The sequence below is a fragment of the Triturus cristatus genome, chromosome 5_2, assembly GCF_964204655.1.
Source record: "Triturus cristatus chromosome 5_2, aTriCri1.1, whole genome shotgun sequence".
NCBI classification, from domain to species: domain Eukaryota; kingdom Metazoa; phylum Chordata; class Amphibia; order Caudata; family Salamandridae; genus Triturus; species Triturus cristatus.
The window spans coordinates 207,675,008-207,690,639 of NC_140588.1; the positions used below are offsets into that span (position 1 = coordinate 207,675,008).

The window sequence follows — 15,632 nt, forward strand, 5'->3', positions numbered from 1 at the left end:
GGGAGGGGACGGGGCCTGAGGTAACGTGTGCAAACACACCCTATGGCGCGTTTTAAGTTGGGGAAATAATTCCCCTTCAATCCTGAGGGCCCCTGGGGGCTAACTAGCCCACCAGGTGCTTCCAGTAAGCACCACTGAGCTGCGCTGCAGAGAGGTGGTCAAGGCCGTGCCACTTTTTACACCTCTCTGCAACGCAGCTCTGTGGCGCTTACTGGAGGTACCTAGTGGGCTAGTTGAACCCTAGGGACCCTCAGGATTCAAATAAACTTAATCTCCCAACTAAAAACGGCCACAGGGCGTGTTTACACAGTGGTGAAGGGAGGGGACGGGGCCTGAATTAACATGTGCAAACACGCCCTGTGGCACGTTTTAAGTTGGGGAAATAATTCACCTTCAATCCTGAGGGACCCTGGGGGCCAACTAGCCCACCAGGTGCTTTGCATGACCTCTGCTGATGACGTCAGATATAACATCACTGTATTTAGACACTTATTTACCCATGTCTTCTTCCATTAATCTTTAGCTATACATATATTACAAATATTTATTTTTCATAAAGACAGATATGTCATCAGTGATGTAATATCTGACATCATCAGCAGAGGATTGCGGTCGCGTGAGTTATAGTTGCCTGCAGTAACTATAACGGGGGAATTTCATTGGTTTTTTACGAGTGAAATGTCCAGCTAACTATAACATGTGTGAAACCTATGTTTTTTTAAGTGAATTTGCAAGGTTTTTTAAATGCTAATTCGTAACTATAACGTGTGTGAAACCTATGGTTTTTTCAGTGAATTTGTACGGTTTTTTAAATGCTAAGTTATGTATTTATTAATTATTTTTTTTTAAATCGCGAGGTGCGCGCACCCTGCGCGCACGGTTCGGTTCACAGTTCGTGCCGTGCGCGCAGGGTGCGCGCACCTCGCGATTTAAAAAAAATAAAAAAAAATGTTTTTTCCTCACTTGGGGGTCCTTCTGTGACCCCCTGACCAAGGCTAGGGGGTCAGGAACTGTCCACTCTGCCCCCTTTTCACGTTCTCCACCATTTTTTCACCCCCTCAGACTGCGAGAGACAAAATTGCGGCCGACACTTCCTGGTTTCGACCGATTCGAATGTTTACCGACATCTAACAACCAATCAGAATTGCGCTCGCGCACGGCAGGGTGCGGGCATAGTGCGCGCACGGTGCGCGCGTATAGATATTGATATGCTTTTAAATGCTATTTTCTCAGGAAATACTGAACAGATTTACACCAGACCTGCAAAAGGCACTTCCTTGACCTTATGGCTACCTCTCTGCCAAATTTCGCGTAATTCTGTTCAGCCGTTCGGGCTGTAGCTGTGTCTAAAGGTCCTATGGAAAATAACATGGGGAAAACGCGGTTTGGGACCCCCCTTTTTTTTCGGCCCCCGCTTGACGAATCACCCCGAGACTTTCAGGGTAGGAGCTGAGCGGAGCTCCCCATTAGTTTTGAAAATTTCGCGAGGATTCGTCAACCGGCGCCAAAGTTATTCAAAATAGAATTTTGAGATTTCCTATGGAAACTAGGTTGTAACTATAACTATCTACTGGCGACCGCCAGTAGATAATATATATATATATATATAGAGATAGATAGATAGATAGATAGATAGATAGATAGATAGATACAATACAAATCAATTAGGACAACCAATAAGGAGAAGCATACTTAGCTAATACAATATGACTTAAATGAGAACAGTAGAAAAATGTCAGATATTTTATCAATGATGGCTTACAACAGGTATAATTCTGTAAATCTTAACATTCCTTCCAATCAAGGTAAAGTGAGAGAAAAGGCCAAACGTCCCTGGTTACCTTTGCTATTCCAGACAGCGATGGCGCCAGGGGCCCACTCTAAACATACCCTGGGGACAGCAGCTGTGGGCGATGGCAGACCTGCATGACTTTGTCTTTGAGTTTATCAGATTTTAACGCACTCTTCGATATTATATAATAGCCGTCTTAGTCTATCTCACATTATCCTCTCATGTACCAGCTGCTTCTCTTTAATGTGGAGGAACCCCCCGACCAAGTAGCTTCTTGTTTTCTTAGATTTATTCTTAGGCTCATTCACATCAGGTCTGATTGACATGACCTAGGCAGTACGCCACCCCCTATCTGCAGACCTTGCAAAACATTGTAATGGCAAATTGCTTTATGTACTTAGCAAAAGATGTTTACCCTACAAAGTTACTGTAAAATGAAGACTTTCAACATTTCTCTGCAGTATATGGTCTTTTGCGCATATCTTTAATATTGAGCCTATTAACCCTTTCACGCCACAATGTCTTCCGCACACTAAGTCCTATTACTACACAGCATGTAACCGAACACAAGGGGCCAGATGTATGACCATTTGGAAATGCGACTCGCAAATTGCAAACAATAGCAAGTCACAATTTGCGAGTCACAATTCCAAATGTACAACAGTGTCAGAGACACTGTTAGCGATTCCCAAAGGGGACGCAAAATATGGAGATCATAAATATTCATGAGGCATTCGCATTTGCGACCCCATTGAGAATGGCTTGCCCTTCCAGGGATGGTGGCCTGCTGGGCTCAACAGACCACCATGTCTGGGAATGCTATTAAATAAAGCAGCTTTTTTTTTATTCCTTAAGGGAAAATGGGATGCATTTTTGTCAAAAATTGAAACGTTTTGGGACCACTGCCTGCCCTTAAAAAATATTTTTGCATGCATTTGCAAAGGGGAAGGGGTCCCCTAGGGACCCCATCCCATTGGCGACTGCATTACCACCTACTTGGAGTGGGTGGTAAATTGCAACTGTTTTGTGACCGTAATTGCAGTTGCAATACAGTCATACATAGGGCTCAGAGTCGCAATTAGGAAGGGACTCCCTTGAAACGCCATTTCCTAATTGCAAGTTTCAAACGCTATTTAGCGAGTCAAAAATAAATTGCAATTTGCTAAATAGAGTTTGTACATGGCCCTGTAGAGTTTTTGCATGCACACATGCAAAAACTGGTCGTAAATCTGGCCCAAGATTTCTTAAAAACAGCAAGATTGGTGTTGAACTTAATATTCTGTATGATAGAAAAGAAAACATGTTCACAGTTTAATAAAGTATTAATTGTTGGTTTATCATGGTGAAGGAGGTACTAACTGAGATTCTCCAAATATTGTTACCTCATCGGAATATCAACTATATGAACTCAAAAATGATTTTAACCCAGTGGCTGATCATCGTATCTGCAAGTAAACCAACAACAATAAGCTTTTCAAACTATTTCTAGTAATAATAGGATACTCTTCATGTCAATTTGCCAAACAAAAAGGATGTTGTAGGAAATCTAATTTGGGAGGACGCAGAGCCATCAAACATTACTGGGAGTATATAACATCTGGTGTCCTGGAGCATTGCAAACAATGGGACCAAGTGATCCTTTTTGCACTTGACCTTCAGGTATTGAGACAGAGATGTCCAAGACTGAACAAGAGATGTGCTGTGTGCTAGATACTTAGAAAAAAGCAACATAAAAAATAACACATGATAACTCATTATCCAGTCATTATTTTTTCTTTTAATACGAATAATACTTTGATATGCACACAGTTAATTACTTCCTACAAGATTATAACTATACACAAGTTCACAGGTCAAAATTATAGATTGGATTCTCTTCTAAAAAGGACTTCACAGAATAACCAAGGTGCTAATCATACAGCCCAAATAAGTGTTATGGGGAAAACAATCCTTCTTAATATAGTTTTCTAAAATAGTGATACCCCTACACATGAATATAGCAAAAAAAAAAAGATTTTCTCTGTTTGAAGGTCATCCACACAGACATTTCAGAAGTAAACACAATCAGAGTATCAGGCCTGCTGCTTTTGTCACTATTATCTTTTGGTCAAATATGAGCCTATTAGGTTTAGTATACTAGGAAGAGCATTTAATTTTTACAACGTTCCACAATAACCCTAATGACTGTATGATAAGCACACATTTTTTACAAAACAAAATACAGAAGTAACACCCATTAATATTCACCTTTCACTATGCTCATTTTGAGTGTCTTTCAACAGCTCCTGAGCCACAACAAAACAGAACAATTGCCCCAGATATTTCAGACTATAAACTCAGATGTCTTGTCCATTTGTTAAGCACTACCCTTCTTCGGCAAACTTGTTCCTCCGGGGGACCTACTCTGTCAAGAGTTGACTCTTCCCTGTGGGCTTATTGTGAGTGAGCCACTGCTTCCAGATGCCCCAGAAAATGTTGTGAATGTAGTGGTGAATATGAAAATTATTTCTCTCTCCACAGAGGACTTATGGGGCATGCTCTAGCTCCTGCAGCAGTCCCAAGTTCCACATTTCAGGTTTCTTTTGCCCAAAAAATGATTATTGTTTCGTCACTGTTGCTTCTGACCCTCCTTTGAGTACATAGCACTCAGTTCTGGCTGCTCCTGAAGCTGCGTGGACTCTGTGGGCTTTGAGCAGGTCGATGGAGCCAGCTTCCGTAACTCATCCAGCACCTCTCCTGTCATGGTGATTAGTGGGTGTGATTCTGCTAGCATTATGGTAAGAGGAACTCGCCTACATGTAGGGTAATAGTTACATTTGGTCCCAGGGGCCGTCAACAGATTCCTTCACCTCTAAGACAGGAAAACATGAAATGTGCATGGGTCCTCTGTTGTATTAATCAGAGACAGCCATAATTGGTCAACTGCACAACCTGGTAATTGTTTTCTAATGCGAGCAGTGGCCCTTATCACCTGCAACCATCAATGTGATGGATAGAATATTTGCAATAATCTCAGCAACCGACAAGGGCTCTGGTTCTCATTCTATTCAATTATTTTTTACCCACCATGCCACTCCAGATAGTGACCTGTTTATTCATATCAGTAGTGACCCTGCTCATCATTGAAACAGTTCATGCAGAACTGCCAGGCGAGTCACCCTTCGGGAGGGAACACAAGCAGTCCCAGAATGTTTTTGGCCTATTGGCCATTTGATATTAGTAAGTAGGGGGCACCTTGACTGTTATGGCACAGTGAGCACAGCACCCCCATCTCAGCATACCCTTTGAACTTAGAGCATTGACTGAAAAAAAAGTAATGGATTGAATGCTTAAATTTGCCTCATCCACCTGTAATTGCTCGTGCCCCTTCAACTAGCAACAATAGTATGGGAAAAAGGGCTCCTCTCAAATAGAGCTTCCAACCACGGCCCATGCAGGTAAGAACGGTGGGCAGTGGGGTTGGGTTGGGGGGGATTCGACAGACGACCACAAGGGAAAATGAAATAAATAATACATTTTTCCTCATCATTGTCTGTTGTAATCCCACTCACCGGCACCACTGCCACCTCTCTCTTACCTTCACGGAACACTGCTGTGAGCTTTAAATGCTGTAGGTCGGCCCTTAGGGATGGATTCTGTGTGTTCAGGGGTTTTTGGTCCTGGGAACAAACCCTAGACAGCTGTCCCAATTGCCTAGAGCCTTCATGACCCCAAATATAAATGAGAAATGTTCTTTTTTGTCTTGGAAACGTCTGGCTGAACTTCTATCTTTATTATTGGCAGCAGCATACTTGCAGGGTGACATGTTGTGTTGATCTCCTGACCTACTGTTTCTCTGGCAGATGTCACCATGACTCCTGCAACAGACTACTTTCTTTGCCTGCCCTCCTCAACCAGCCATACCTTGCACCACTTTCAGAGTGACTGTGCACAAAAACAACAGTCAACTGTTCCACCCTTGGGACACCACAGCAGAAACAATCCACAGAAGCCCAAGGAACCTTCTTCTTCTGGGTCCGCACCAAGTACAACCTGGTGTGGACTATGGAGGGAGTCAGGGGACTCGAGTACTCATCACACTCTGAACCAATCTACGCCCACACTTGTCTGCCTACTTCACCCAAAACTCTTAAAAACTGACCAACTGATAGGAAGGCAAGGCCCCTCTCTTGTTAACACTTGGCATAGTGCCACCGCTGACTTTCTAGCCACGATAGGATAACGGCTATGGGAATTTCAACCCCACCTCCTTCCTTCAACAGGAGATACTTAATCCTACTGGAATTAGCCAATTGCCTACTGGAGCCTTTTATCTGCTAGCTTGTTAGTCAGTAATTAACTCTCTTAGTTGCACATCCCAAAGGGCAAATCTCATTAGGGGTTAACTCATAAAAAATATGCTACATTTTAAAGCATTTTGAGGAATATGTCATAAACTTCTCATATTTGCATTTCATTCCAAATAATTTATGTATGTGCATCATTGACTCTTCCATCATTTTCCAATTTGGAGTTACAGTTTTAATACAATTTAATTTTAAAATTCTCAATACTATTTGATATACTTTACCAAGGAAGAATGATGCAGTTCTTCCTAGCCTCCAATAAAATCATAACAATTCAGTGCCCAATGTGTCATAGTGCTACCTTTGTGCCGATGCAAATCTAAGTGAGCCAAACATCTTCTTCACTTAGTCTCCGCACATGCATGTATGTGTATGTTTCATGCATAACCTTCACTGAGCCACCTACCCCTGTGTCAAAAAGCAGCTGGCCATGTTTTAAAAGTTGGGTTGAGTTCAAAACTATCTTGTACAGAGGATAACAGAAGGTGAGAAACCATCACAGAGTCACACAGCAGTGGTCAGTAAACCAGAGGCCCAAAATCAAAGGAAAAAAGAGAGAGGCTTTGCCTTCACTTCTTTCCAGGTCTCTTCCCGGGGTAAATTATATAAATCTTCATACACAAATAGGAAAGAAAAAAGTGCTTCCAATTGCCTCCCTCACTGAACCTTATGGCAATTTTCAGTAAGTGAATATCATATCAACACATGGACAAAATATTTGCTCCAGGTATCAAATATGTGGAAGTAAGACAAATGTGTGCATCATAAAACATGTCCACTTATAGTAAGCAATTAGGAAAAACATTGCAAATATTAAGGTCATTGCATGAATAAATATAACACATTATGACACATGACCCCCATGGGATTCTACCTCTTATTTGTGACAAGGAAATAGTGGATTCAGGAAGGATAGATTGGAGAAGGTCCATGAAGATGGGACATCCATTGGTCTAGTAATTACTCAAGCGGGCAAAGTCAACATTTGATGGCAGACTAGTCATCTTCAATTAAATAAATAAGCCCTTAGATGCTTCCATCACCACATCATTCACATAATCTACAATTACTACAAAATATTGTTCACTTTAGAATGAGAAATCCAAGAGTAGACTAATCGTGGAAAACACTAACACCTGGTGCAAATCCAAACTTTTCACAATCTAATAATGTTTCCCTTCCAGATAAAAGGAAGGTAAAAGATGGTGTGAGTTATTATGAAAACATATTCCTGAATTACCATTTATCTTTTCCAGAAAAGCAACATGACATGTTGGATCACAGACATATATTCCAATTTTTAAAGGACTTTCAAGCATAAGTGATCTCAGATTTCCAGGGATTTTGGCTTGAAAATTTCTTCTGACTACTTTGGGCAGCCAACAAGAATTTTCTAGGGTGGAATGTGCATCTGAATAAGTAATTGACAGAGTTTAGAATGTATAACTGTTTAAATAATATTGAAATGAAATTAAAATTGAAATTAAATAATAATGATTTACTGCTACAAGAAGGCTCAAAGAGAAAAACTCATCACTTAAAAGGTGCATTTGGTAAAGCTCAGTGAGTAGGAGAGCAGCTTTGTGATTAATAACTAAGACTTTGAAATCGGCTACATCTATCTCTTTCAAACTGTTTAGACCAAGACTCAGTTGTTATGCTATGAAGTCCTGAGTATCTCGCAAGTTCCAATGATATTGCGGAAAAAATGTCAGCGATCAGATTACTTTCAATAAGCAAGCACCTAGTATACTTCTTGTCGCTTGACAAATAATTTCTTTACATGAACCATAAGATCACAACTAATTTGTGCTTTCTGTCTGCAATAAGCATGAGAAATTAACTGACATGAAAAACAGAGAGACAATATTAGTGCTCCCTATTGGTTTTCATTTGAACTCTATTAAACTGGCACAGACCAATGTGGGATTTTTGCATGAATACAGTCATTGTCAATATGTTGTTCTGCCTAATGCTTGCCATTCACTGAGAACCTTATTATTGCTAATGCCCATTTGCCTACAATAACCATAATAATACAGTAAATGTGCTATTCAAGACAGTTGATTTTGTTATTTTTAAAATGTCTCATATTTAATATAATAAATGAGATTTTATTGGAATCCAAATCAACATCGAAAATGAATATTTAAACACAGATGGTAGAGATGAAATATTGTATATTGAGTATAAATGGCTTGTGAACTTAAAAATACTTTCAAATAGAAAGGAAGTATATAGATAGTAGGTCTTCTGAGGGAATGGGGCTTTTATTGCAAATATGGAGCATTTTCCAATGACTATTTGGCTCCATTTATGCATAGCTGTGTTGGTTTAGTATAGTATTTTCATTTTTTTTTTTAAATATTACATCACTGCAAGTAGTGGTTTGTTCTTGGGAGAGATTCACAAACACAGAAATCCACAGCAATGCTGTTGTGAATAACTGGACACTTACTAGGGCATAGTAAATGCAGACAAATCACAATCGTCCAGATTTAAAAAGGGCCTCAGCATACATGGTGGGGGCCCGCAGTCTTGGGGGAATCTTCACACTCGTGGCTGAATCTCTGAAATGAGAATTCTCATTGTGAAGACTCCTACACAAATGCAGAGACTCCCTGATTACTGAGATGCTCCCACCATGAGTATGGAGGCCCTTTTTTACTCGGGCCCTTTGTGTAAAGTATATTCAGTGCAGATTGTCTCTTCATGTTTGGCCATTAATGTTTCTCCTCAGTTTTGTCTGTCAGGGCCATATGTGTTCTACTGATCACTCTCAAAAGAACCTGTAAGGTGTGAGATTCATCAGTCATTTTATGCAAGGGTACACAAATTATCCTAGTCAAAAGTTTTATCTTGGACATTGAGGGGCAGATTCCGATCCGTGTCGGAAAGGCACCGAATGCGATCCGGCTGGAAAAACTAAGAGCCGTACACGTGTTTTCCGCCCGACTCGTACAGCTGTACGAGCGAGCAAGTACTATGCGAGCTACGTGAAATTCACCGACCAAGTCATTTCCGGGTCGGAGCCGCTCCGTTCGTCTCGGTTGTAAGCTAACTGTGGCATGCAATGGATGCGATTTATGACTGAGGCAGTACGATGCACGTGTCGGAGTGTCTGGCTCGCAAAATGTCTGGGTGGTTGACTTTGGGATCCGCGTCGGACCCCCGTCACCTGCAGCCCTATGACTCGGACACAGGGGGAGACGCAAGGGCCCCCCCAACACAGGCATGTACAGTGCGGATGGCACCAAAGCGTACCCACTGTAGGGGGAGCCCTTGCGCGAGACGTACCCAATCAGTCAATGGGAGCCCATATACGAGTCGTACGACCGGCTCACATTGACTTCTATGGGAGTCCGACCAAACCGAGTCTGGCAGCATATGGCCGCATCGTACTCCCTCGGTCGGACTGCAGGACTCCGGCTCGGTCGGAAAACACTCCGGATCTGGCTTGGTCGGAGTGCTTTCAGACCCGGATCAGAATCGGCACCTGAATCTTTTCTGGAGGTGAAAACTTATCAGTGGGCAAAGAGTCGTTAACCCTCTAGCATCTAAGGGGTTAAAGTCAAGTCATCTATGTGTGGGGAAAAATGTCAGAGGTGTGTTTATGTAGGCCAAATGTGGTCAAAAGAGCAAATAGTGCTATGGGATATCGCATCTCACAACAGTGCTTGGTTTTAATGTATCAATGATTTAAGCAAAACTACAATGCTTCTTCACTTCTTTTTCCTGCTTCATATGCTTATTTGACACAGCAACCTTTTGTAGTGGCACACCATAGACTTTTCACAACCTCCTTATTACATTTGTATTCATGATCATTGTGAGAAGTTAGCCTGATATATGATGTCCACTAGTTATAGTGGGCACCTTGTATCAGTCCAAACAACCCCTCATGGTGATAGTTAAAAGACAACCTTTATTGAAAGCTATCCTAGTGGTAGCTATGGAGAGCAGCCTTCAATCTAAGTCTTGAAGGAATGTAAAGCAGCTTGTTTTACCAGTCTATAATCTCTTGAATGATCAAATGAAAGGACAACCACACAAGGTATATATTTAAAATATATGTATTTAAGATAAAACACATCCCTCTAGTCTCTTTATGAGACTGGAGCTCGAAGTACTTAATTTACAAGTCAGTAATCAACAGTATTAGCACAAATACACTTTTGGGCCCTAGGGGCGTACCAAACAATATACCAAAAAAAGTGGTATAGGAACCACAACTGAACTAGACACAAGGCCTAGAGCTTGTAGAATTGCTGGGACCCCAAGGAACCACCCAAGGTAGTGTGACAGGGGACCCACGGGGACTGTGTGCAGTGTGTGTGCACAGCCGCGGGTTCCCGTTAGCTTCTATGGGCAATGTCGCAGTTGGAAATTTAAAGATTAGGGACACTTAGAAACAAGTCAGGACCAAACCCTTTTAGACTTAGGAAGTTCTAGGGCTAGCACTCATGGGAGCACAGGAGTACTCGTGTTACCTCACCCAGGGAAGCCGGGTGCATAGGTGTCTTTTGGTGTCGGCTTGCGTCGTCGATTTCAATGGGAGCTGGCGAAGAAGTGCTTCTGCCGTGAAGAGGAGAAGTATCCGAAGTGATCCAAGCCTGGATCTAGGATTGATGGAACCTGAAATCAGAGGGGACAGAGTCTGGTTCACTTACCAGTGACCAAGGGCACGATAGACCAATGCCCACAGATGTCGGGTGCTTCAGGTGAGTTGACAGGTGTCTTGACTCTTCAGCCATGAGGTCCAGGAGGTGCCGATGACAACCAGGAGCTGGATTCGAGCTGTCCCACAAAGTTTGTCGAGTGCTGCGGTGTCTGCGACCAGATTGGACCCAACAAGCCTTGGCAACGGCAAGTCACTTGGAATCAGAGAAAGGACGTCTGTGCAGACCAGCAAGGTCGGTGGGACTCACGCAGAAAGGGTAAGTTGGGGCTTGTCTGGAGAAACAAGGAAAGACCAATTAGAAGAGGAGTTGCCTTCGTGGGGACCCACTAGCCAACGGGCTAGTGATCGCGATGGAGCCTCAAGCAGTCACATTGGAAACTGGCCCACGGGTCACTCGTGGAGTGGAGGCCAGCAATCTTCAGTGCAAGAGGTGCTCAAGGCTGGGGCTACTTGGAGCCCAAAGCACAACTTTGAGGAAGACCAGGAAGATGATGGATCAGCAAAAGGTCACAGTGTCCAGGGGTCATGGTTTCACGTCACCCACGATAGCCACAGGCCTCAGCTTTGCTGTGAACTCAGGGTAGCCTCGGGGAAGTCTGGAAATCCACCTCTAGTGATGTAAAGACTTCAGCATCTGGCGGGAGCTTCAGCGATGCAGACTGGTCAGTTGCTTCTTTGGTGCCTGCCAAGCAAAGGAGTCACTCCTTGACCCCAAGGGAGATTTCTTCAGTCTTCTAGTTAAAGTAGAACATCGACGGTCCAGGATATATGTTGCAGAGTTTCGTCCAGGGTAATCTAAAGTTGCAAGGACTGGGTTCCCATACTTATACTAAGTTTGGGGTTTGGACATACTCTAGGGACCCACCTATGGGAGGGTTTGGAAAGAGGGGTGGTTACACCCATTTCCTTTGTCCAGTTTTGCGCCAGAGCAGGGGCTGGTAGCCCCTGCAACTGGTTTGAACTGGACTATGCACAGGGACACCAAGTGTGCCCCCAGTGCAGGACTTCAAAGCACCAGAGAGTGCTCCCGCCCAGCCCCAATACACATCTGCCTGTCTGGGACAGGAAACCTATTGTCCAGGCCTCTCCTGCCGGAGTTTTGGTCAGCAGCAGGAGGCCAGACCCGTGTCTCTGGCAGTGGCATCCATTTTGTGATGCCAGGGCTGTAGAAAGTCTTTACCTGATTAGACCAGTGTGAACATGTCTCTCCCTCTAGAAGGGTGGAATGCTACCCCCGCCGCCAGAACTGGCGGGGGGTAGTATTTCCAAGTGTTTGACACCAAACACAACATGTTTCCGTGCAGCCATCCCAAAGTTAGCATTTACCGCGAGGTTATAATGCACTTAAGAGTATATGGTCAGGCTGCACTACAAACAGCATCAGAGGAGTTACTCTGAATGCTGCAGAGCAGCTCTGCTCATGCAGGGGCGCCCTCTCACTTAAAAACCAAGCACTCTGCCTTCAGGATTGTTAAGGCCTGCCATAGGAGTGACTTATAGGTTTTATATGTGTGTGCAATGAAAGTGATATAGGTAGCCTATACCACAGTAAGGGGTGCAAGCACCACCTTACCCAGGCTGCAGTAGCAGACCTGTGGTGTCATTTTGTAGTGCTTCCCAGGGGTGGCATAATACATGTTTCAGCCCCTGGTAGGCCTCTGAGGTACCTAAGCCCTAGGTACATAGTATACCATATACTAGGGGCTTATAAGGCACTCCAGAATCCAATTAGAAATGTACCTAATGTACATGGAAACCATTTTAGAGAGGAAGCAGCTAGGCTGGGGTCCTGATTAGCAGAGCCACAGCCAGACTAAGGTCGAAAAATAGTGAAACACCAGCAAAAAGTGGGGGTACCCATGTGAAGCAGATCCTACTCTCCTACACTCATTACATACACATATTCATACACCGAGACAAACTAGTAACTCGTAATAAAAGTAGACTTACTTGTAATGCTTCTACTCATTTTATAGCGCTTCTCTTGAAGGTGCTAAGTATATTTGATATAATAACTTTTGTGCCCACTCCCAAATTTTTCATTTTGTACTTATCGAGTTTCCTTTTCTTTTGTTTGTCTCATTTTTTAATGTATTTGTGACAATGAACGTGTAAGCAACATAATAAATAAATGTTGCTCACTTTAGCTATTAAAGTTTATGTTTATTTGTATGTTATGTTATTTATGTTTTTTATCATGTTTTAATAGGTGCCTTTAGTGGTCATGTGTTACGAGTTGTCAAACTACCGAGGACAGAAACTATTGAGTGAAATTGAGTTTCGAATTGAAAAAGCATTTTAAATTATTTTACAACTGGATATTATCATTGTATCATTTATATGTAATTTTCTAAAATTAAACTGATCCTATATATTTCTTTAAAGTTTACAAACATTAATTTATTTTTCCTCTATTTACTATAGGGTTTTATTTTAAGTCCCTAAAGTCAATATTGTCAATATAGGTGTTGCAGTACATGTGTGTGGCTATTTGTGGTGTTGGAAGTACTCCGGGTCTGAGCTGGGGTACATTTACAGCTCTTTTGCGCTAGAGTAAATATCGAAGGGGCATATTATCAAGAAAGAGTGTTAAAATTATCACTGCTTTAGCGGCAGAAAACTGCCGCTAAAGCGGCAATAATGGGCTTGATAATATGCCGCAAAGAATTCCAATAGAAGCCCATGTTCTGGTGTCAACATGGGCTTCCATTGGAATTCTCTAGTGCATATCATCAAGCCCATTATCGCCGCTTTAACGGCATTTTTCTGCCGTTAAAGCGGCGATAATGTTAACGCAGTGCTTGATAATATGCCCGAAGTTTTTTTTTCATATCAAGAGAGAATGACTCTTTTGTAGGTAAGTGCATGTCCCATTCCAAACCCCTCCTCTCTTTACCCCTTCTTATTCCTCGTAAAACCTCCCCTTTTATGCTGAATATGAAATATTTTTCAACCACTCTCTGTCCCTCCCACATTTACTTAAAAAACGTATATCTACATGTGCAGAGAGTTCTGCAGTTAGAGGGGAGATGTCCTCATAGAAATGATAGGAGATGTTGGGGCAGCAACCTCGGCACCTAGGTTTGTGAGTAGCATTTTGTGGTGCATTAGTTGTACTATTGTTGTACTACTAAATGTACTACATAATGCACTTTGTTAATAGGTCCTAGGGAACAATAGAGAACTAGAGGATCACCAAGAGCAACCTTACTCCATACTTGAGATTCTTTTTTACTTTCTGGAGTCTCTTCAGTAATTTCAGCCATTATATTCTCTTCTTGGGAATTCCTATTCAACATTGTTCGGAATGGTTGGAAATCAGTACACCTAAGAAATGCAGACAAATAGTTCTCATAAGATTTTCATAAGTCCATCCTTAGAAAACAGAGGCTTGAACAACGGTAAAAAGACCCATGCAGCTGTACTTTGTTTTCTTTTTTGATGTTGTGTACTTTTTTATGTTTTGCTAAATGTCAAGTATATTATTTTACAGAGTAGTGAGCTTATTCCTCATTGCTTATTCAGCAACCCATTGCTTTTTTGGCATATAACTGAGCGTCTCGGCACAGATATCTCTTGGCAATGGATGAGCAATATAATTCTGTCCGGCAGCAAAGTCAGGATGCCACTGGGAACTGTGGCCATAGAGCTAAGGCACGTTGGGGCATTTTAACAAGCACGGCATTAAAATTATCGCCGCCTTAGCGGCAGAAAACCGCCGCTAAAGCGGCGATAATGGGCTTGATAATATGCCGCAGAGAATTCCAATAGAAGCCCATGTTGACACCAGAACATGGGCTTCTATGGGAATTCTCAAGGGCATATTATCAAGCCCATTATCGCCACTTTAGCAGCAGTTTTCTGCCGCTAAAGCGGCGATAATTTTGACGCCGTTTCTTGATAATATGCCCCTGTGTGATTTTCTGCGTGAAGACATGAATCTGTCAGAATAATGAGGAAAAATAACATATTCAACGAAACAAACATAGTTGGATTGTGTATAAACTACTCCCTGTCGTTTGTAATAATCTCAGCATAGTTTTAATAAAAAATATTTTGAATATTCTTTTTCATTTTCCCTTGAACCTGCTTTCTGTTTTACAAGTAATCTTGTGGACCAAAGCGGCCCACGTAGTAATCAGTGTGATTTTATTGCAGTTGGGACAACTTTCTTTTTGGTGGAAGGAGTGGAAGATCCCGGAAAAAGAAAACGTTGTGTCAGCCTGGAAGAAATTATGCAAACCAGTTGTGATTGAACGTTTGACTGTAGACCTAACTGGAGGTGGTGACAAGCCTTTTCAGTAATTAAGCTTGTGATGGTGTCGAAAAAGCTCTCATAAATTATGTGAAGGCATTTGTAGCACCATGAAATAGGTTAGAAAATGTTTCCTTAATGTTTAGATTTTAAAATGTTGTTTATTGAGTACTGGAAAGAAGGTGCTGATCTTACCATAAAATTATGCAACCATGATGGCTCCATTTTCTTATCTTCTCCTATTGCAAGTATTTGAAATTAATGTTTGTGGCTACCGCGGGACTAAAAAAAATCTGTATTCTCCTTTTTGGAGCCGTGCTTATCCAGAGCTTCCATCATTGCCCTCCTAAATATTAAAGATCTCCGCAAAAGTTTGAAAGTCTGAAGATACATACATCTTTTTGTAGCGGTCTAGATGCCGCAGAGAGTGTTGACCCCACATCCCCCAGCCCGGAAGGGTTTGCACACATTGTAGCACTCTCTGGCAAGGCATAGCCAGGGAGCATAAATAAATGGGCGGAGGTCGCTCAGGACTTCCAGCTCATACTAGATATCCAG

The 15,632-nt window shown here is 42.2% G+C and overlaps 1 long non-coding RNA gene across 1 annotated transcript in view; it reads left to right on the forward strand.

Annotated features, from left to right (window-relative positions):
- The window catches only part of LOC146822805 (uncharacterized), an 84,916-nt gene extending 69,664 nt beyond the window's left edge, over window positions 1-15,252 (forward strand). Inside the window, exon 3 of the long non-coding RNA XR_014961836.1 lies at window positions 14,978-15,252. This is a non-coding gene — a long non-coding RNA (uncharacterized LOC146822805). The remainder of the gene's footprint in view (window positions 1-14,977) is intronic.
- Window positions 15,253-15,632: the final 380 nt, after the last annotated feature.